Here is a 22,779-nt window from a genome sequence, read left to right as displayed (position 1 = left end):
TCTGCTAAAATGACTATTGTTCAAATTCTGAGAAAACAGTTATCAAGGTATAGAAAAAAGTACATCTTCCTGAAATGGATTTCACTACAATAATTTCCCCAGTTCCCAATGTCATTGGAAAACAAACTAGGACATGAAAGTGTCATTCTAGTTGTTACTCCGTGTTGATATAATGAACACTCAATCTATATGTTAGATTTAGCGAATTGAGTAAAAGAGGGGAATTAGTGATGATGAACAGCTGAGTCCAAAATATTTCTTTTCTTTTCAAAGACAGTAGCCATTAATCACTTTTATCTCCTGGACTTGTAGACTTGATTGGATTTATTAAGTATGCTGCATGTTTATGGCATTTTTATTATATGTTGTTAATTTGTCTTAACTGCCATCCCATTTTTTGTTGTCATAAGGACCCTTGAAAGCAAGTGTTAGCTCTTAGCTTTGGCTCCAATGAATACAATTAGGCTTTAGCATATAAATCTAATCTATTTCTGTACATGTATGTAAGAATATAACTGTACATTTTTTCCTGCCCAACATCTATCCAAAAACTATGATAGTTTATACTCAATACTAAGACAGTGGTGAGATAATGATAATGAATTTGCCTTGGAGTCTCTCCGCATTTTCATAGTTTAAATTGTTAGTGAATTCATGCTATTTTACATGAGAACTTCCCCTTAAATATGGTAGAGAGAAGTGTTTTCATTATGATATTCACTCAATTTAAAACTGGTTCTTTAACCAGAGTGGGCATTTAAAATCAGGAAGTTGGAGAAATCATGTAGAGCACAGAGGATTCAGGACTGATCCACTTGACATAAAAGCAGTTACATAAAGAAGGGATCAACTGGTTGAATGCTTGATTCTGCCCATGTTATCAGATAGCCATTTTGACATTCCTTTGTATAGGTTTATTCATCAGTGGTATATCAAAGATATCTAAATCTCCTTTGGGGATACAATATGAAAAAAAAATTACACTTAGACTCCAGGGAAATCAAAATTCAAATCCTGCCTCAGGTATTTATTAACTTTGGAAACATGGGCAAGCCACTTATTCTTACCCAGCCTCAGTTTCTTCATCTGCAAAATGGGGATATTAGTACCCAGTATTCTTCCCACAGAGTTGTAAGGATAAAATTATCCTATGTAAACCCTAAAATCTTACATAAATTGAGTTATCATTATCATCACCATCATTGCCATTGTTATTATTATTATTACCATGTCATTGATTAGGATTTGAGTACTGAATCTAACCAAATTCATTCTATCGATCTATTTATGTTACCAATTTCTCAGCACATTTTTCTAGAGAACATTAATCGTACCAAAATAAATTGGAACCAAATTAAATATTTTTAAAAATCATGCAGTATGCACATAGGTAATATAAAATATAAAATAAATGGTATCATATGTAATAATCCTGACACATATATCATTTAAAGATCTGATATACAGTTTGGATTTCAATTATAAAAGGTTAAATGCTTTTGTTAAACAAATTCCATCAATTGAATGAAACTGACTATTTTACAAGCGATTTTGAAACACTTAGGGTTGAAGTTGGCTTACTGCTAATCTCTGATCACTATTTCTTATGCTAGTATCTCTTAAGTTTTGATTTTAAAAAATCATGAGTACTGACTAGTGGTTTTAGGATTGAAACTATTAATTCTTCGTTATATTGAAAACAATCCATTTAATTCAGCAAACTATTTTAGAGGCTTGTCTGGAGCTCTGACTTACCAGAGTCAGATAGACCTGTTGTTGTTTAACCATTTTTCAGTTGTGTCCAACTCTCTGTGACATCATTTGGAGTTTTTGTGGTAAGGATCCTGGAGTGTTTGCCATTCCTTTTATCTCACTTTACAGATGAGGAAATTAAGGCAGTCAGCATTAAGTGACTTGCTCAGGGGTCACGCAACTACTAAGTGTACAAGACTTTAAACTTTAAAGAATTTAAACTCATGTAGATAAGTTTTCCTGACTCCATACTTAGCTTCCTCATAGATCTATATGTTCCCTTTTGCTTAGGTTTCTAGCAGTTTGAAATAAAAAGCCTTAGTGTGGAGAATTCATACAAAGTATTTACTGTAGTGATGGAATCACATCTGGTACTAAACAAAAACAAAATGTTTAACTAGTACTATAGTCAATTCATATTATCATTGTGGTAATCATAAAATTAATGCCTGAATTATCAACTTTATCACAATGAGGGATGCAAGGGATATTACATTGTTATGTGGGAGGAGGGCTTGGGAGACCATAGTAGCAACTGTTGTACCTGACAAATAAGCTAGAGAGGGTCTTTTGGAGCCTTCATTTTTTTACAGTTGCAAAGTGGTGAAATCACCTGCCATGATTACACAGGCAGGTAAGTAGCCACATCCAATTTTATTCCAGCTGTTTCGGCTCTAAATGAAGTATCTCTATGATGACACATATTGAGGTTTTGGGGTCCAAATTTGGGATTTCCACTGGTTTACAGAGCTAAAGTCACCTGAGTTCCAATTTGTCTTCAGACACTTCCTAACTGTGATTCTAGGCAGGTCACTTAACCCTATTTGTCTCAGTTTCCTCATCTTTAAAATGATTTGGAAAAGGAAATAATAAACCACTCTAGTATCTTTGCTAAGAAAACTCCAAATGAGATCTCCAAGAGTTGAACATTACCAAAACAACTAAGCAATAGCAAGCATTATCTTGTTTTAAAAAAAATTGAGAGAGAGAGCAAGCCCCAGCCTTGAAGTCAGGAGGATCTGAGTTCAAATCTGGTCTCAGACACTTAACACTTCCTAGCTGTGTGATCCTGGGCAAGTCACTTAACCCCAATTGCCTCAGCAAAATATATATATACACACACACACTTCCTAAAGATGCAAAACAAGTATGATCAATAAACAGCAAAAATTATTTTGAATAAAATGCTGTTTCTTCTCTTGTTAACAAGTTCTTAATGGCATAATGTTTCTGGAAGATGATATATTTCCTTTGTTATTTTTATAGGAAGGTTTCAGTTTGGGGGGTTTGGGATTTAAAAATTTGAGTTTGGTGTAAAAATTCTTCCTTTCCTAATTTTCCCAAATGCTAGTTGAGAGGGATCTAATGTTAAGAAACAAATATTTGCTTTGTTTTAACTTAGGCAGAATAAAACGGTGTTTCTGTTCTAACTCTAAAGTCTCCTTATTGAGCCACTGTGATCAGGACTATTTTTCAAGCTATTGTCAAGTGACTTCCTCCATGAATAGTACGTAACCTCACCCTTCACAAAGGGACCTCTGCCCAATTCTCCTATTAAGAAGTCTATATGTGGGGGTCCTCATCATTTCAGGAGACCACCTTCCACATCTTTTTTTATATGAAGGGCCCTGAAATGCATTTGTGACCCTTCAGTGCCACCTATTGCTCAGGCTTCCACCAATGTGAAATAAATGCCCTTGAAGAGAGCTGAGTGTCAAATAAAAATAATAGAGTGACATTATTCATTTCTTCCCACTAGTGGCAAATAGGTCTTTGACACACTTCCATAAAAGAGTATATATCCTGTTCCTGTCCATCATTGGCATTCATAATTTTAAAAAGTCACTTGGAAATAACTTTTTCAAATACCCCCTAAGTAGGTTTGATATTTGTTTCCCTAGTCTTTCCTCTTCATTTCTTTATTCTGATTATATTTTCCTAACCCTAGAATATTATTGCTTTTCACTTCCACTCTCCTTAGTTTTCTGGGCTTCCTTGAAGTCTCAGCATAAATCCCTAATTCTACAAAAGACCTTTCTAAATGCCCTTATTTGCTAGTGCTTTTCTCTCTGAGATTGCCTTTCATCAGACCTGTATTTATCTTGTTTGAACTTAATTATTTACATGGTATCACCTTTGTTAGGATGTATACTCTTTGAGGGCAGAGATGATTTTTTTTTGTTAGTTGTTTTTGTTTTTTACCTTTCTTTATATCCATTGCACTTAGCACAGTATCCGACATACAATAGTCACTTAATAAATGTTTTTCAACTGATCTAAAAATCAACCAAAGAAGTTCTCAATGAAAGACAATCTAGAGTCCTTCTTGATCATATGGCTTTCTTGAGAAAGCCATATGGACAATATTTTAGTGACTCATCCCTTTTTTTTTAATATGATGTCCCTCCAAGTCCCCACTATTAAGCTGAACTTAATGGGGATTCCTAACAAAAAGTCTATTGTTTATACCATGATAACTCTAGTCCAGTTAGGTTTTTGCATAGCTCATTTGTTTTAAAAATGTTATTATTCTTAAAAGTAGGACTCAAATAGTAAAAATAGAAGGGTTTGGGAATGTAGCGTTAATACTTAGTGATGTGGTGTTTTCAAGTTTGTAAAGTACTTATCCTGCTTCATCTTCTTTGAGCTTTATGACAACTCTGAGAAGAAAGAGATATTGGTATAATTTCCGTTTTACAGATGAAGAAACTGAGGCCCAAAGAGTTTAATCACTTGCCTACAGTAAATACAGTTAAATATAGGAGAGCATTTAAACCTAAGTGTTCTTCACTCCAAAATCAACCTTCTATTCACTGCATCATACCAACACTCACTTAGCTAGAAGCAATTGTGTTACTATGCCATGCTGATTTTTGCTGCCTGCTCTTGCCTCTTTATAAGAATGGTTTTCACCAGTATGGCTATTATATGATGACAAAAGGTGTCTAGGTTTGATGGATCTGATATAAGGTCAAATAAACCTTGAACAAATTCTGGAAAACTTAAAATTCACATGAGTAGTACTTTTTTCACTTTCAGATTCAATTGTGCAATGAATTCTATTTATCACCAGAATCCCCTGAGGCAACTGTAGGCGATACTAGTTGCACAAACCCCAAGAAATGATTACTTGCTCAGATAAAATACAGTAATGAGAGGGAAAAAATACTTAGTTTTCTTACCATATATCTAAAAGTTATCATTCAGCATTTTCAAGTGCTTATTTAGAAATATGGTAAATTTTAAATTCTACTAGAATTTTTTGACTATTAATCATATGGAAAGAAAAAATGATGAATTTTAACACCATTGTGATCATGTCTATATGACTCAACAACAGTAATTATTGTTACTGGAACCAGTCAAAACTAACTCGATTTGGGGATGGTTGGAGAAGTAGGTTGAGATGAAGGGACTGCTGTGCTGGAGCCAACTTCACCTGGGGAAAATTATCAGATTTTCAGTGTGAGCATTTGTGCCTTGGAGATCTGGCAATCAGCAAGCATTATGTATCAGGGTTTGACTAATTGTGAGGGTTTTTTTTTTTTTCCTTTTTTCTAGACTTAAGTGATAGAGAAAATATTAATACAGATTAAATTTAAAAGGAAGTTGTTTGCCCATTTTATGCTTTTTCAGAAAGCAGATGATTAATAATACATCCCTCAATAAAATTCTGGAAAACAAAACCTTTTCCTGTAAATGAAAAACACAGAGCAACATGACTTTGGTGGTTCCCCTCTTTTCTCTTCCACACTGAATGTAAATTTCCTGAAGTCCAGGACCATTTAATGTTTGTCATCATATCCCCACTGACAGCATAGTACCTACCATAATATAGGTGTCTAATAAATGCTTACTGATGAATTCATCATGAAATTGTCTTAAAAGAGGAATTGCTGTCAAGAAAATAATTGAACTGTAGTTTGAAGTACATTTGAAAAAATAAATAAAATAAAGTTACTGTTATCATACATTAATATTTTATATATATTAATAGAGGAAAAGAATTTGTCTAGTAGAAAGATTATGCCTACTAAAGCAAAGAACATCCCTCAACATCATAAATGTGTAAACATGACGTCAAGGGATGTTTTGTTTAGCAGGGTCTTTCTCTCTCTTTTTCTGTACACACACACACACACATTTGTAATTTCTATTAATTTCTGAAAAGTTGAAATGTTAATATATACATTTGTATACTCAAATGTGTAATATGAACACATTATTCAAATATAAAAATATGTTTGTGTGTATATATATAATCTGTGTGTATATCAATATATAATATTTTATTCACACACATATAAACACACATATACACATACCTCTTCATGATACTATGTACCTATGATTCACTAACACTTGGGAGCTGAAGTCAATTGGATGGCTTGAGCTTGGGAGTTCTGAACTGTATTTGAGATGAAGCCAAAAAAGTGTACCAATACACTTACTATATACCTATACCAATAGAGGAATAGGGACTACTGGGCTGCCTGAAAAGGAATAAAATGATATTAGAAAAGAAATGGATCAAAGCTCTATGCCAGTTATTTGTAACACTGGGCCCAGGAATGGCTGTTGCAATTCCAGCCTGGGATATAAATGAAGATTCAGTGTGCAAAACAAATAAACAAATATCTTTCTCTATTCATGTATGCATATAACAGCATGAGTGTGTGCATGCACACCTATATATATGCATATTTATTCTTACATAAATACAAAAATATATTTGTACATATATATGTATATAATTTCTATCATGCTGGAAAAAACCTAAAGAAATGTATTTTTTAAACATCGAGCCTGAAAGTGTGAAGGGAAAAATTCTTTACATATTGTACATCATACTAAACTCAGTTTCCTTTGGAGGATATAATTTTAAAGTGTTGTAAATTGGAATTAATTGGGTTTTGGCTCATGAAATCCATGTTGATAAGAGCTTGGGATTTAGAGCTGGAAAGGACTTTGGAGATCCTCTCAATCAGTAAACATTTATTAACCACCTGTTATATACCAGACACTGTAAGCACTGGAGTACAGAAAAAGGCCAAATTGCCCATGCCCTTGAAGAGCTCCCAATTTAATGGGGAAGAGGATATTGAAAAAACTGTGTACAAACTCCAGACAAAATAAATTGGAAAAAATCTACAGAGGGAGGATGCTGTGATTAAGGAAAAGGTAGAAAGCGTCATTTTTTCCTAACCCCATTTTGTTCATATTAGAAAGCCAAAGTGAAGACATGTAACAAAGATGGTAAAATTTTTAATTCATTAGCAAAATTGAGATTCAGACCTCAGTTCCCTCATTCCAAGTCCAGTGTTCTTTTTTAACTATACTATAAGTGAACTTTGTGACATCATCATTAAAGAATTCTGGACAGAGATAAAGGGTATAAAATTTAAGAAATAATTATATAGAACAACCTCTGCATTTCACATATAAATATCATTCAATAAGCATTATGAGGGAAAAAAGCAAATGTTAGAAAAATGTGTTTCTTAATATTATATGGTATTTTAAAAAAGATTATTCAAAAATTCAACAAAATAAGTATTCTTTGTACTTTTAGATCAAAAAAAAAATGTATTCTTAGCTTCTTGAAATAACTCTCACATTTTTAAATAGTAAAGTGGAAGATAAATATTTTCAATAGATAACTCCATGTGTCATCAAAAGTGTTCAAAAAGGTTTAATTTAATTCCCCTTCCTCCTCATCCTTGCATTACCTGCATTTGCCACTTATTTCAAATTATTATATACATGTAGTTTAAGTAATGGTAGACCCTGATTAGCTGCCATAAGGTCTATCAAAGTGGCAGTGTAGAAGCTCAAGAATGCAGAGGCACTGAACCAGGAAAACCTAGACTTGTCTGTTCTGGTCCTTTATACTTTGAACTCTTGTTACACACCCTCTGAATAGATTCTTCAGGTCTGGTAAATTTTCAAAAGGACCAAGGCAAATGAATCCATTATGTTTTTTTTTTCTTGCTTTCAACTTGCCAAAACTAATATATTAATAGAAATTACAAGAATTAAGTGGTTTATCTGGGATACTTGTCAACAGTTATGTTTTCTTGGGTAAGGGATTATTGAGAATCGGGAATTTTCATTTGTATAGAGCAGATTTTAAAAGATCCCAGAACGATCTTCTCTGCCTTACCTGTTTATTTGCTAATTTGTTTAATTTAATAGTTATGCCCTACAGTTTTGGATATTTAGGTTAACTTAATGTCTTTAAGCAATATTGGGGAGAAAATCAACAACACTTAAAACTATTTCTTCATCTTATTCTACATCATCAGTTGTATATAGAATAAGTTCTTGCTTGATCTTTCTCCTTTTTTGACATTAATATTATCTCCAAGTGTGAAACTGGAGTATTTTACTTGGGAAAATTATTTTATTTCTTCAAGATGCACCTATCTCAAATGTTCCTCTTTGTACTTTTCATTCTTTATTTGGGGAACCTTCCAAGTTCTCAGGTATAATAACCTTAAAAACTCATTTTTCGTAGAGTGAACCTAGAATTTATTGGAAGGATGTTCCTATTTATTTCTCACTCTAAATTCTGATTTGTCCTGAGCTAAGTCAAATGTGTGTAGACAAATTTTTAAAGTATTTTATTTATTTAAAAAACATGTAGATCTATCATACTTGTCTTATTATTTTTCTGATCTGACAGCTGCTTTTTTGTCTTCTTTTCTTTTTTTATTCAAGGAAAAGTTCTTTAATTTTTAAAATTTAATTTAATTTTTTCAATTAACAAAATTCCATTTTCTCTTCCTTAAACATTCACTTGTTGGAAGAACAATAATAAGAAAAAAAATGTAATAAATGGGCATAATCAAGCCAAAAAAAAAAAACCAACTTACTCTTTGGGCATATCAAAAAATATGCACCTCAAGTCCATTACCTCTCTGTCAGGATGTGGGTAGCATTTAAAAAAATATATTATTTTATTTTCAGATCCTCATTTCTCTTTCTCACCCCCATCCCCAGGTGAGAAAATAAGAAAAGCAAAAACTTCTGTTACAAACATGTATAGTCAAAGAAAACAAATGCCCATATTGGCCATATCTGTCCCTATCCCACGCCTCCTTCCCCCCCAAAGTCTCAATATGCAGTCTTAGTTCATTGTGAATCTATCAGGAGGTGGATAGTAGCATACAACATCAAACATCCTTCATAATTATGTTTGGTCACTGTGTTGGTTGGAATTCTTAAGTCTTTCCAAATAATCTGTCTTTACAAAATCATTAATTATAATTAATTGTTCTTCTGGTTCTGCTTATTTGATTTTCATTCAGTTCAAGTGAGTCTTCCCATGTTTCTCTGAAACTATCCCTTCAGTTATTTAAAATAGCACAATAATATTCCTTTTTGTTCATATAACATAATTTATTTATTCCTTTCCTGTTGATGAGCAGCCACTTGGTTTCTAGCTCTGTGACATCTCAGTTAAGAATTGCTATAGATATTTTGTACTTAAGAGACCTGGAAAAGAGATTCTATTCCCCATGTGTAATTGCATGATAAATGAGCATAAGATAAGGTTATTCTGTCCATTGTATTCCATATTGTATCCCATGGATATCTATAAACTCTTTTTAGGAGATCCCATAAGAGATGATATTTTCCCTGACCTCTTCAGTTGTAAAATCCTTTGTTCTCAATCCTGTCGTATGTTTAGCTTTATTTCTTTACATGCTGAAGTTTTTTTCTTGTCTGAATCACATAAGTATCTTTTTAAAGGGTGGGGAGCAAGGATGCTAAGTTACAGAGTCTACAAGAAAGTGGCCAGAATGTTTGCAAATATTATGGATATAATACTTGGGTATATTTAGGCAGAATCTCAGAACTGGTACCCTGGGGCAGAACATTCAACCTCCCCTAATCCTGTTTTCTCAGCTATAAAAATGAAGAGCTTCCACTAAGTGACTGCTGAGGTCTCTCTCACTTTTAAATCTCTGATGAAAAATAAAAGCAGTTCTTATTAACATGCTTTTCTGGAACATGAAAATTCTACAATTCCTTAGATCTGTGTGTCTCACTTGACCCTCAACTCCCCTGAATTTAAAAATGCTAACAAATGATGTTGTCATTGTCATAATAAGTAAAGAACTCATCCCCTTAAAAGTGTGGAACAAACATAATACTGCTTTCCAGACTCCCTGGAGCTGCTGTCACTCCTTTGTCTATCTCTCAGAGATAACCTTAATTTATCAATTCCAAGCTGCTTTGAGGCTTTAGAAAATTAGGAAACAACATCACACAGTTACAAGAGAATCTTTCCTTTACATATGTCCCAAACTCCTTTGTGTTTTCATTGACTATGCTACCTTAGTGAAAAAGTCTGCTCAGAAAGTTGCCGTACCTAGAAATGGTCTTCAATGAAGGCAGACTCATTCCATAAGTTTTCTGATGTGAAAAATGTACACCACTGATATTTGGGGGAAAAAATTGAACAGTTTGTTGAACAGACGGGTGTTTTAATTATGGTGGTCTAAATTTACACACATTACAGTGGTATTTTGCTACATTAATTACCTTACTTGTCAAGAGTAACAGGTAATTACCACATCAAATCACCCTCATATGCTACATGGAAACATAACTTATTTTTAAAGGATACTGTAAACCAAAGTACAATCCTACCACATATTTGTCTTTCTAGCAGAGATTATCCTCATTCCATTTGCTCCATGGGGAGCTAGGCAGCCAACCCTGAGCTCACCTTTCCCCTGCCTGTCTCAACATCAGGCAGAAAGCCAGGGAAATTACCTCATCCTTTGGAGAGGGAACTTTCAGTAAAATTTGCAAGATATATGCATATTACATATCACATGTATGTAAAAGTTATTTAATATTTTTTGCTCATGGGCTATGTAATTTTGTGTAGGGAAATTCTTTGCCCATATTCATCGGAGTCATCTTAGAATGTTGGACTCAAAACCGATAAGACCAGGATTTGAATCCTGTTATTAATTATTTGCTCTTAGCTTTGTTGATTCTCTATTTAATACCTATCTCCTGTGGTTATTGTGAGATCCAGCAATAATGTATGTAAAGTGATTTGCAAACCATGAAATGATATAGAAATGTAACTCAGAATTATTATTGTCAATCACACTCTCACTCATCCCAATCAATTCATTTCTCCAGCTCCCTGGGATGCTATGTTAGTCTCAAATTTTTGGTGGGGATACAGAATCCCATGCTCTCATTAGGTTATTTACCTTTTTCTTGTGTAAGCCAATGTCAACCCATGTGATAATTATGTTACAATTCCAAGGGAATGTTTCCATTGTAACCATGTGAGTGCTTTGAGAGTCTAGAATTTCTATGGCAGGATAAGGCAAATATTTCTCCTTTTTCGTTGCTATGGCATAGAAATAAAGGATATGTGATCTTTAAGGTGTGGTGCAGAATATACACAATGACATAATGCGGGTGTATGATCTCAAAAAGACCTGTCCCCTTTTTAGTGAAACACCTGTGATACAATGTAGTTAGTGGGATGTCCTTACAGGTGGTGATCAGATGAGTCCACTTAGGAGATCTTGACTTTAAAAAACGCTTTAGTGTCAACTTTGTTCTTTTCACCCAATGGCATGAATGAAGTGGTATAAAAAGTTTGAGAGTAAAAACTGACAGACACTTCACTGCATGCTAACCATCAGGGTGAGCCCTTTGGGGAGGTTGAATAAATCACTATGAATATGTGTGTCACTGTGAATTAATGTTATTTCAGGGGGATTAGAACAGCACCCACTTCAATTAGAGCTCCCCACAATCCACCTGATATCTACAGTTCCACCAGAAGGATTTCCTTCTATTAGTCTAAGGAGTCAGTATTTATTCAGTTGAAAGCCCTTCCAGGAGACATAACTTTGATTTCTTCTCAGTGTCAAACTTTTGTCCTTTTTAGGGAGTGAATTCCAGATTTTGGGAAAGGATAAGTATAAAGGTTCTGGGCAGCACATATTTGGGTAACAACTGGATGGAAATTGGAATGATACAAAATTAGGTTAATCTTCTGAACAAGGATGATTTAGTAGTCTCTGAATTTCCTTCCCTCTCCAGGTAACTGATCTATAGGGCCACATGGCATGATGGGTCTGTATAGATTGGCAAACCAGTGCCCAATCAAATTCACAGAATTCTGTGCACTCTGTGAAGCATTCCATATTTTTGGAGACTTGATAGGTTAGAGGTACAGAATGAGGCATATAATTTTAAGATATAATCAATGTGTTGATTTCTTGTGTTTGATTATGTTAAGAGGGAGAATTATTTGGGAGGAAAGAATCAGTGAGAAATAACAATCCACTGCCTCCCCAAGAAAACATTTAAAGATCATCAGTAAAGCATTTAGCTAAATGTAAAACAAAACAAAACAAAAAAACCTATGGGAGTGAAGATCTTAGTGATATAGGGAAGCGGGGCAAGGATGAGAAATAAAATGGCTGAACATGAATTTTGTCTAAGTGATAGCTAGGTGAGAGAATACCCAGCTTCTAAACTGTGGTTGTAAACCCATCTGGGGTCACATAACCAAATGTAGGGGTCATAGAATTGTAATTTATTAATAAGAAATGTTTGATTTGTATATTTGTTTTATATATCTATATACCATATATACTATATGTGAGATCCAACAATAATGTATATAAAGTGATTTGCAAACCATGAAATGATACAGTAACGTAACTCAGTATTATTATTGTTAATCACACTCTGACTCATCCCAAACAACTCATTTCTCCAGCTCCCTGGGATGCTACATTTGTTTCAAATTTTTGGTGGAGATAAAGAATCCCATACTCTCATTAGGTTATTTACCTTTTTCTTGTGTAAGCCAATGTCAACCCATGTGATAGTTATGTCACAGTTCCAAGGGAATGTTTCCATTGTAACCATGTGAAAAGTCATGTAAAAATTTCTTGATTGAAAAGAGATCACAAGTGGAAAGGACTTAAGAAATCCTTTGGATAGTGTTTGACTTGGAGTCAGAAAGATGGGAATTTTTGTCATCATAATTCAGACACTTTCTAGCCCCTTTAGTCATTTAATATTTTTCAACTTCAATTTTCTCATCTGTAAAATGGGGACACTATTTCATAAGGTTGTCGATATGATCAAATGATATAATAGGCAAATGCTTTGCCAATCTTAAAGTGCCATATAAATGTTTTGTTATTGGTCAATTATATCAGACTTTTTAAAATATCATTTGGAGTTTTGGCAAAGATACTGGAGCAGTTTACCATTTCCTTTTTTGAGTTCATTTTACAGATGAGGAAGGTTAAATGACTTGCTCAGAATCATGCAGCTAGGCAGTATCTAAGGCTGGTTTTGAACTCAGGAAGGTGACTCTTCCTGATTTCAGGCCCATCACTCTGTCCACAGTGCCACATAGCTGCCCAATATAAATGTTAGCTCTTACTAACAAAGTGATGTTTCACATAGTGCTGAATACAGTAAGCACCTAATAAAGGTTTATTGATTGATTGATCCACAGTTTTGCTTAAGATAGGCATTGGTTTAAAGACATCCACAATTCTAACTACAGGGGATGGGATACAAATGTTTTGTAACATATTTTCCATCTTCTCTGCTGTTTGCTGATATTTAAAGTAACTTGACTGTCTTTACAACAATCATGTCCTTTATTGCCAAGGAGATGAAAGATAATAAAAACAATAACTTTCTCTGGTCTTGGAGACGATGCTGCCTCCTTTTTTATTCATGCTCTTTTCTCTGTGAATTTGGGCAAACATCTTTAATGAGAAGAAACTGCTTCTTTCTCTATTGAAACAAGAGGGTTTTCTTTCAATTTGGTTTGTGGAATCTGGGAAGACTTCAAGGAGGAGTTGATATGAACTTATCATAGTAGTCATGTGATATTTATTGAACATTATTTCATTTTGGCTTGAGTCACGGTTATTGAAATAAGGAAAGGAAATTTTTTAACCTAAAAGCATGGCAATTTACTCTTCAAGTTGAAGAAATGGAGTGATTTGCCTCAAATGCATTTAAAAACATTTTTAAAAACCAGTTTCTTGCATTTGAACCCAAACCAATAGCTTTGTTGTAAGAGCACAGTACAGCTTTTTGAGTGCCATTGTAATTTCTGGCATTCCTTTTCTATAGTTTGACTGTAGGCCAAAGAGCAGCCCCAAAATGCTGGTTGTGTGAATGATCATTCTTTGGCCGTTTGGATGGCAGTGGTTGGAGTGGGAAGGTGGCGGATTCTTTGTGTTCTTTTGGCAGCTCTCTTTCACCTCGAGATGATGACAGGTGGTAGGTCATAGTTCCAACTGTGCAGGGAGATTATGTCCTTCAGTGCTGATGAGATTTTTTTTTCATTATGTTGCTTGCATTGATGAAAGATGCCTATGTCAAAAGATGGTGAGTTCTGTTTGAGGAAAGACAAAAGATTCTAGATTTAAGAAGATGAAAGTTATATATTTCCCCTCATAGAATTATACACATAAAATAAAATTTTATTTTAATTTGATACAAATTAGCACACTTTAAAATCTTATTTTTTTACTTAGAAATGAATTGATATGTCTTTTCTCTAAGTCATATAGACCTATTCAGTTTTGTCTAGGGCAGTCCAATGTCCTGGAGTCACGGACATTGTTTTTAAAGCATGTTTAATAACTATACCAACTTAATTGTTTTTCCTTATAATTCTATGAATTTTATAGTCTAGATTTGAAAACATTTTTCTGAGAAGATATCCAAAGGCTTCATTAGACATCCTAAGGGGCGCCTATGATGACAAAAATATATTACAAATCCTTCATCTAGAGAATAAAATTTGGATTTTTCGGTCAGTATTCAGGTTATGGTTTAGGACTAGAGCATCCATTCCTAAGTCCAACTCTTTCACAATGTTCACGATCTCTTTCAGATAGTCATTATCTTAAGTTCCTAGTATGTGTAACATCATCTAGGAGAACAATTCATAATCCTCATTTTGGCTATCATGGCATTAGCCTTTTAACATCTTGATTTATTTTCACTCCACAAGTATTGATTAAGCCTCTTGATCAGGCATTGCATTACACAAAAAAGAGTATGATTATGAATGCCTATCCTCAAGGAGTATATATTCTATTTGGAAATGAAACACCACCAGTTTTTCTGAATGTTTTCAATAATAGAGTTATATTAAGTGAGACATGTAGAAACAATAGGAAATAGCTCTTGAAGTTCGTAGAAAAAAAGAGCTTTCAGTATGGACTAGAATTGTTTCACAAGATTTCATGGAAGAGTTGGAACTTGAAATGTGCTTTAGGATTTTTGAGGAGAGAGCTTGGCAGACTCAGGGATACAGCATAAACAAAAGTACAAAGGTGGGATTGAATGCAGTATGTCTGAAAGATAGTGAGGAAAGTAGCTTTGCTGGAGAGGAAAGTTAATTTGGGGAAAGAGTACAATATAAAACTTATGGTCAATATTAGTAGCTGGAAAAGAAGGAATCAAGCATTATAATACCTACCACAGTTCCTGAGAGTTAGGGAGAGGGGAATGACAAAATTGTTGCTCCTGACTAAAAGGAATCTTGAGATCTACTTTCATTTTTGAAAAAAAAAAACAAATTTCCTTTAAACCAGCATTTTTTCTTAACCTATCTATTCTCTCTTACTCTCTGTATTCTTTTTCTCTTTATGGATACTTAGAGAGACCCCTGTCTCTGATAAATCTCGACTTTAGGGACTTGTGCAAATGGGAACTTGAGAAGCCAGAAGGATGACTAGATAGGCTCCAAAAGTCCATTAATCTAAAAAAAACCTATTGTGATGAGATTTTCTAATTCTGGGGGCACTGTTTTACCAAGTCTGAAGTGGATTCAGGTTTTCTTACTTCCTTTCACAAAGCTGCCAAATCAGAAATTCTAAAGATTAGTTCTCTCCATGTTAAACTCTTTCTCAAGAATCTCGAATGGCTCCCCTTTCCCTCTAGGATCAAATAAAATTTCACTGATATTTGAAACACATCACAATCTGGATCCAACCTATGTTTCTAAATCAGTTTCAACTTAAAGCTAATCTGCCAACCCACCCACATATATCTACCTTCCAATCAAACTGACATATTAAATAATCTGTTCCCCCTATAAAACATTCCATCTCTCATCTCCTTACTTTTCACAAGGTATGTCCCATTCCTGGAATGCTAGGCCTCTTCACTGCTAGTTTCTTTCTAGGCTCTGAATAAGGGTTTTCTTTTTTGAAAAGCTTTTACTGATTACTTCCATTGTTAACACGCTCCATCTACCCACTCCCGGCCCATCCCTTGGTATTTATTTATATCCTGTATTTATTTATCTGGAAATGTGTTGTCTTTGCAATAGAATATAAGCTCCTTCAGGGAAGAAACTGTCTCACTCTTTTTATATCTTGAGCATCAAACAAAAACTATAGCAAACATTTAATTAATTTTTGTTGATAACTTGATTGCTTTATAGTCTTGCTCTATAAGGATGACCTAGTTGAGGTAAATAGTCTCAGTTGCCGGCAGTGGGAGTTAGTGAGAGGAAACTTCCATGCCCTTACTCCTTGGCCCTGGAGGTGAGAGCACTCCCCTCCCCCTGGACACCAGGTGAGTAGCCAAATATTTACCTAATATCCCGTGGGATAGTGTGTTTTGTTTGTAAGATACCAGGCAGCATGAGTTTATTTTATTTTCAAAGAGTGAATGTCTCTGTTACTTTTATAGTAATTAAAGGAGAGGGACAATGAGACGCTGAAGATTGAAAGAGAGAAGATGAAGTGATAAAGTATCATTGTGAAAAGATATTTCTCTAGTCCATTGAAAACTACACCACAGTTGTAATCCAAAAGTGATCAGACTCCTACACAAAATTGTGTTATTTCTTTGAAGACTTGAACTTTTAAAATCCAATTTATGGGGGGGAACGTCATTAAAAAATACTTATTCAATTAAGTTAAATGGCCTTTTAAGTAACAGTAAAAGTCCTGTTAAAAGTATTATAAAAATTCAAAAAAATTCCCAGCTTCATTCACTTATGTCTTAGATTATCTTGTGGGTTCATTGAATTATTGTACTACAATTGATAAAGGACTTGGCTTAGATGAAAGAATGTGTTTGAAAACCCTTTATTTTAATGTGGCAGGTGGTGGAAACTGGTGGTAGTAGTGATTAAGGGCATTTGTCTTGTCAAAAGTTTAAATTTCAACACAACCCCTCAAAAGCAAAATGAATTTTAAAAAAACCTTCATCCTAGAACTGGAAAATAAAGGAGCATAGGATCATGGAGACAGGTAGAAGTTTTATGCCATACTGCCTTTCGTTAAAATAATCATTCTTGTGGGGAAAAATCCTTAAGTGAGTTTTTTTTTTGGTATACTCAAAAAAAGCTCATAAACAGGAAGCTGCCTTAGTGTCTGCCCTAATGGAATTCTTATAGACAGTAGTTTTAAAGGTATTTGGAGAAAAATTAAAGAATTCACTATCATTGGGTTATGAATTTAAAAAGAATTTCCCTCATGATTTTTCCCAGCCTCTCAGCAAAGGGATATTTTTAGCCCAAAGTTCATTTATAATGCTTTTCAAAATTCCTTTTGGTGATCACCACAATTTCAAGGGTACAAAATACTTCTCCTCTCCATAGCTTTGATAGTGGGTACATTTCTTCTACGTAAGAAAGTCTTCTTTTAATATGTAATTGGGGGAAAATAAAATATTATATATTAAAAAATAAAACCTTCAAATATATTCTTGTTAAAATGGTAGTAAGCTTATTTGTTCAAAACAGCTATGATATTTCAATGATATTCACTGCCTCTATGATATTTTCATAGGCTCCTTGCCCTTCGTGAAAGAAGTAACTAGATTAAATTGTTTATATTTAAATGTTATAAGCTGAATTTTAAAAGTGTCCTTAAAAAGAGTTTTGTAAGCCATAAAACATTATACATAAATGTGATTATCCTTTTCTTCCTTATTATTGATTCATTTCATCAATTTGATGGAATTCAGATGTAAGAGGTTTTTGGAAAATTTACACTTCTGTTATTTTTTTAAATTTAATTTTTGTACACAAGTTCCACAAGTTCCAAAAGCACTTGCTTTTGGGTTATAAAGACACTAGAAAGGTCACTTTTTTCTACATTTATGAATTGCTGTTGGAAGAGACATGGTACTTTTGGCTAGGTGGAGTCATTAGAAAGAGGACCTGATAACCTTACTCCCAGACTTCAGTGAATATTTCAGCATAATGAAAATTTGTAACAATTTCTAACGAAATAATTTTTAAAGGAACTTGGTTAAGTAAATAAAAATTGTTTTGGCATATAAATCTACTTTAACATATTTTGCATGTCATTTAGACATTTTATCATTCTAAAATTAAAAATGTATCTCAGAATGAATAAATGTAGAAATATATCCTAAGCTAATTTTACATATAATGAAATTAAAATGTGTATTCCTGAAATGAAATTCTTTGTCTGTCCCAAGTTTTTATTTATTTAATTCATATATTATTAATTAAGAGGTTAGTATGTGCCTATGGTAAATTCTTGGCATACAAAACCAAAAAAGAAACTGTGCTAGCCTCCAAGGATTATATTCAGTGTAGGGGGGAAGGACAACATATAGGAAGATGTACAGAGATGGGTAAAATAAATTATATGCATTTTAGTTTGGGGGAAAGGGGAGAGTACTAAATCATATGAATAAGATCACAAAAGGAAGAATTAAGTTCAATATTTATATGTGTGTTTGTATGTAGGAGAGGGAGAGGGAAAGAGAGACACACACACACAGAGAAGGGGGAAGGAGGGAGAGAGGGAGGGAGGGAATGATGGAGGGAGATAAGTTTTGAAGTGAGCTCAGAAGGATTCTAAGAATTCAAGCAGGTGAAGATGATATAGATGATATATTCTGTAGTGGGAACAACTTGTACAAAGGCATAAAACAGAAGAGAAAATGTTGTGCACAAGGAATAGTAAGTTAGTTCTTGGGTAGAATATGGGTGTATGACCATATGACAGTAAAATAAAATATGTGTGAAAAGTTTGGTTGGATTCAGAGTACAAAGGACTTTGAATCTCACACATTCATATTTTATCATGGAGTCATTAGGGAACCATGTACCTTCCTGAGTAAGGGAGAGATATATCATACTTACACTCTAGGAATATCAAATTGCATTTATGTAAAATACAGGTTGAAAAAAGAGGAATAGTGGATGCAGGGAGGTTAATGAAAATAATGTTGATGGAGTTCAAGTGAGAGGTGATGAGATCCTGAATTAGGGAGGTGACTTTTGAGTAATGCCATGGAGATAGACTCAACTGAATGGATATGAGGGATGTGGTCAAGTGAATAAGCCAAAGATATTTCTGGGATTGTGAACACAAATGACTGGAAGCATCCTAATATTTAGATTTAGATTTAGAAGTGGAAGTAACCATAGGGAAGCCAGTCCTATCATTTCACATATAAACTGAAAAATCTAGAATGTCTCTAAACTTTCTTAAGTTGTCATTCAGAGTCAGTGACAGTCTTGACTATCCTGTGACTCCAAATTCAGTGATCTTACTATCATACAAAATTGCTGAAATAGGGAAATTAATAAGAGAGATGGATTTCGGTAGGGAAAGTAGGGGGAAGTAGTTGAGAAGATGTTAGGAGATAATAGATTCTATTTGGGACCATCTAGATAGAGATGTCCACAGCAGGCAGTTGGTAATGTTTCTAAAACTCAGGAGAGAGATGAAGGCAAGCTTTCTCTCCTTCATTCCCTCCTTCTCTCCCTTCCTCCCCCTCATCTCTTTGTGTCTCTGTGTCTCCGTCTCTCTGTCTGTCTGTCTATATGTATCTCTCTGTGTGTGTGTGTGTGTTTGTGTGTGTGTTGTGTATGTGAGTGTGTGTGTGTGTGTGTGTGTATCCTAATGTTTTAATAGATCAGGTGTGATTTGGATGGTAAATAGTAGAAAGCTTTTTCTCCAATGGCAGCAGACTTATATGTTGAATGTCTTCAATCTTATATAATTGAAAGGATATACATCACTCTGTACCACTACAGTACATTTCATTCTTCGACATCTCTAATAGAGCTTGCCTTTTTGAAGTTATTCATTTGGAATTATGATTTTATGAGTATTTTAGGATTATAATCACCATAAAAAGAAGGATAAAATTTATCTTACTAGAATAGAGATTTAATTTAAAGTAGAATTGGTTATAGCATTTAGTAAACTAGAAATAAGATCTAGGCAAGAATGTGATGCTACTTTATATTTTATTTTTTTTAAACCTTAGTATTATTTTGTCAAAGATTTTGGGAAACAAACCAGTTTTTATTAGCCTCTTCTACAGGAACATTACCGTAGAGCAATTTTTTCATCTTCCAAGATTCAACCAAAATGTAACATGGAAAAGTTCAGTGATCCTTTCGGTGAGCCTGGTCATTCAAAGAATAGATCCTAGATACCTTTTAGTTCTGCAACTAAGTTGCTGAATTGAATAGACTACAAATAAAATAATTTATGTCTTCATGATATTCTAAAATAGCATCCTACCTGAATCTTAGTATCCTTCATTCTGAAGACACCAGAGTTGCATTTATTGACTATATTTGATGGTTTTAGGTAACTTTGATTTGACCAAGTTGATTTTTTCAAGTTCTTTACTTTTTTTTTTTACAGTGGCTTGTTATATTAAAGCTGCAAATTTACTATTTAAGAAACACATTTTAATCATTTACCATATCAGACAAATGATGGTTAGTATTTTGAAAATAAGCACTAGGGTTCTTATTAATGTCTTTGTTGAAATAATTAGTAGATTCCCCCATATACTCTCAGCAACAAAGAAAACTTGCTTTTCACTGAAACGACAGGTTGACAGAAGCATCTTGGAGTGTGGTCATTAGTGTGCCTACAATCAATGTCATGTTATTGTATCAAATTAGTTAGTGTCCCCTTAGGAGGGAAGTTGGACCTACAAATTATCCTCCTACATCCTTAGAAACCATGTTTGCTTAAACCTCTGATCAAGTGTGAGCAAATTATTAACATGGCTCATAAATTAACTAGTGTACAGGCTTATAACGTTTTACAAGTAGATAATAAAGAAGAAAGTTTCCCCATTACATTATACTTATTTCATCCCTGTGATTATTGTGTCTTTCCTTAGCAGTGTACAATTGATTTTTTTTTTTTGTTTTAGAGTAAAAGTGCATAAAATGTCAGAACAAGTGTTTAGAAAATGTAGAACCACAAAGGAAGCAAATGTAAATCCATTGAAAACAAAATAATTAACATTGTTATCTCATTGCTCTGATAAGTCCTTGACAATAGTCCTTCTTCTGTAGTAGCAGTTGTTCATTAATGAGTTCACCAATTAAGTTGGAAAGATTACAGCCTTTGCCAATGGGACTTATCTATAAAAAGCATTTATTTTATTTTATTTTTTACTATACATACCAGGCTATAAGCCTCTTTGTAAAAGAGGAATGAGACTCCTCTTATGAATGTTAAATCCTATTAAAGTATAAAGATTCTTAAACCATAGCAAAACATGCAAATTGTTTATACCCAGACAAAACCCAAAGCTAAAAAATGTCTAAAGCAATCTTTTGTCCAAACGCATGTCTCATCAGTAAAGGATGCTAAAATATAGTCCTAACTATTGCTGAGATTCTGGATTCTGAGTAGCCATGGTAGCTACCGCAGTACTTGGTTTCTGGATATTACTGGCTCTTCAAATCATAAAACTCAATTCTTCACACACATCTCCTTTTGGTGTTAACTTTTTTGTCTAATTAGGTTTGAAAATTCACATTTGCATTCAGGGGTTTGCTTCTGTTTTTCCTGCTGAAAGACTAGAACTGCACCTCCTCTTCCTCAACCACATATACAATAAGAACCCTATAGTCAATGCTTTCTATTCATTTTATCATCATATTTTCCCATATACTAGAGAGTCTCTTGGGTAATCTTGAGGGTTAAGTAGTATTATCAACTACAGCATCAATGTAGAATAGCCTAGCATGCAGAAAAGCATGTGATAGAAACTGATTCACAAAAACTTTCAGAAAGTGCTTGAGAATTAGTGGACCCGTCAGCAACTTTAACTTACTTGGAAATGGATTTGGTAAATACTCTACTAATAATGTAACTAAACTAGGTTAGCCACAGCACCTCAGCACATATGCACGTGTGTACTTGCCAGTAACTCAAAGGGAAAGCACCGTGATGTCTTCTTGCCTTTTTGTTTGGGACACTTGGGTGATAGTTACTTACTGGAGCAAGTAAGAGTCTAACAAGTGGAAGAAATGCTGGGGTGGGGGTGTTCTTTGTTTTGAATATTCCTGCATGAATATGTCCTACTAGACATTCTCAGAACTAACTGGCTAAGGAAAAATAACAAGGCAACTACAAAAGATTAAAGAACTCTGATCCATGCAGTAATCCACTAGGATTCCCAGAGACTGACAAGGGAGTCTGCTATTCATTCCTAATGAAGAGCTGATGAATTCAAAATGCAGATAAATAGACATTTTTGGACATGAATATTGTGGGAATTTACCTTTGGTTATACAATTTGTTACAAGGATCTGATTTTTTTCTTTTTCTTTTAAATGAGTGGGATAGAGGAGACACAGGGGAAAAATAAATGTTTTTTTATTTAATAAAAGGAAATTAAAAAGAGAAAAATAATGTAAGCTTATACTTATGCTGAATTAGCAAAATAACATCAGCCTTTATTCTACTGGTGAAAATACTTAATAAGAAAAAATGCAATTTGGACAAATCTATTTTTCTGGTGATAGGTGGGTATACCTATTTTGATTGTGGGAAATTTCATTCCATTTTATACTACCAATACTTCCAAGATAAATTCTTTGTCTTCAAAGGCTTCTTTTACACCAAATTACCAAGTTTAAATAGAAAGTAAACATATTCTAGACCTAATGATAGGTCTAATGATAGATGATAGATGGGAGATGATAGATGATGAGGAAACATTAAAAGA

At 33.9% G+C, this 22,779-nt stretch overlaps 1 pseudogene; it reads left to right on the top strand.

Annotated features, from left to right (window-relative positions):
- The window catches only part of LOC105749583, a 257,723-nt pseudogene that overhangs the window by 225,343 nt on the left and 9,601 nt on the right, over window positions 1-22,779 (top strand).

This window comes from Sarcophilus harrisii, chromosome 1, assembly GCF_902635505.1.
Source record: "Sarcophilus harrisii chromosome 1, mSarHar1.11, whole genome shotgun sequence".
In the NCBI taxonomy this organism is placed as follows: domain Eukaryota; kingdom Metazoa; phylum Chordata; class Mammalia; order Dasyuromorphia; family Dasyuridae; genus Sarcophilus; species Sarcophilus harrisii.
Note: the sequence above shows the minus strand (reverse complement) of the source record. Positions and strands in the feature narration are given on the sequence as shown.